This window comes from Amaranthus tricolor, chromosome 4 (assembly GCF_026212465.1).
Source record: "Amaranthus tricolor cultivar Red isolate AtriRed21 chromosome 4, ASM2621246v1, whole genome shotgun sequence".
Taxonomy (NCBI): Eukaryota; Viridiplantae; Streptophyta; class Magnoliopsida; order Caryophyllales; family Amaranthaceae; genus Amaranthus; species Amaranthus tricolor.
The window spans coordinates 10793708-10795839 of NC_080050.1; positions in this window are offsets into that span (position 1 = coordinate 10793708).

Consider the following 2132-nt stretch of genomic DNA (forward strand, 5'->3'; position numbering starts at 1 on the left):
AGTCAGAATGTTCATTTTAGGAACAGTAGACTGTACGTCTATTTTGAACATTATAACACTTATCTAACATCTTGGACATATTAAGACATGTACATCTTCCACGAACCAAGTCATAGGCTTCATCAACGATTCAAACTAAATCGGATATATACCTACAAAACCATCTCTAAAAATATGTTTGGTTATTTAAAAGTGAAGTCATCATCAAAACCTTAAGAGGCCAACAAATTCCCCCTTTTTGATGAGGACAAACTTTATAAACAAACTTAAGTAAAATAGAATAAAACAAAATTCTTAGAGCATACTAGAGATTAAAGCAATTCTAAATAACTTAGCAAATCAACTCGTTACAATATAATTCACCAAGCATTCACAATAAAACAATTTACTCCATAATATCAAATATGTTTAAAAATTTTCAAAATTAATTAATCTAAAACTTAAATGAAATAAACTGAAATTAATTAAACTGACATAATTAAACTAACATAATAAAACTAACACAAATTATTAAGTATTTTCCACCAAAAACAACTTGAAAACAAATTTACAACAACAAGTAAATATCAATCAACTTGAAAACACAGATGATCATTAAGCTAGCATAAACTCAGCACATTATCATCAATAAGAAACAATATAAATCAACCAAGATATGTTACTGTGTATTTACTGCTCTTCTTAAGTTTGTGCATAATCTTCCCCCTTTTGTCATCAATCAAAAAGAATTAGGGGTTATCAAACCTCAGCACAAACCATATAGATTTGTCAGTGATGAAAGCAAGAAACAATAATAAAAGGATGCACCATTAAAAGCAATCAAATCTGCATAGTGTTAGTCATCACAGACCAGAAATAAAAGCAAAGAAAGAAAAGTAGCAATTATTCAACATTACAACAACAATGTACCCCAGATGGTACAAAGTAAAAGGTGAAATTGTTTGTGAAACGTAACAGCCAATCAAATCTTAAAAACATAGGGAAAGGGTTCAAGGGGCAGTCTCTTCTTCGTCCACATATTCGGTCTGCACTTCTACTGTATCCAACTTTGCACCAAGACGATGCTCCATCATGGTCAGTTAATCAATAATTGAAGCGAGTGAGACACGAACTTCATCTTGAAAAGCACTGAATTGAGACTGTAGAGCATTAAGCTTGGAGAGAACAGAATGTGAAGAAGCTGTAGAGATAGGATCAGCACAACCAATACCAGGAGATGATGGAAATGGTGGTGATGTAAAGTGAGTAGGTGATGGAGGTGGTGATGAAGTTTGATTTGGTGGTGGAGTGGTTGGCTTGGGTGAGAGAGGTTCATTTGAAGTAGGCTCAGGAATGGTTTCAGTGATATCATCAACCATTGCAGCCTTTCGTTTTGAAGCAAGCCTCCTACTCTTCCTTTGAATAGCTTTACCCTTCCTTCTTAATGCATTCACAACCTCTTCATCACTGGAATCATGACAGAGATCATGAGGCATTTCTTCTCCTAAAGCTTCTTCCTCTCCTTATTCCCCCTCAGTTCCTGTCCCCTCCTCCTGTTCCCCTTCTTCAGTGGGAACAGGCCCTTGTTCTTCCTCCTCTACTTCTTCTTCTTTTTCTTTTTCTTTTTCTTTTTCCTCTTCTTTTTCCTCTTCTTTTTCTTTCTTTATTTTTACTTCTTTTTCAATTTCTTCTTCTTCCTCCATTTCCTCCTCATCAGAACCTACATCAATTATTTCTTCTGATTCGTTTATTAACACCCCTTCATCATTTAATTTGAGATGCAAATTTTTCAGACACCGTGCACCAATTTTCATATTGGGACCCATTGAGAACTCCAGCCCATTCAATGGTACCCCAAGCTTACGAAAAATCCATGTCAACAGCCCACCATAGCCCACAACATTCTTCTTCTCAATGCAGTCAGATAAATGTGATATCATCAAAGATGGAAAATTTATTTTTATTTGATTGTCCATGCAATAAATCAAAGTTGCATCACGTAGACTCACCTCACTCCTCTTAGAGTTTCGGGGCAAGATGAATCTTTGTGCTACATTATAGAGTAATTTATGCAATGGAGACAAGACATTGTGACTGATTTTACCCCTTTTTTGTTCAACCCCTAAAAACTTAAAAATCGTTTTTTCATTTAT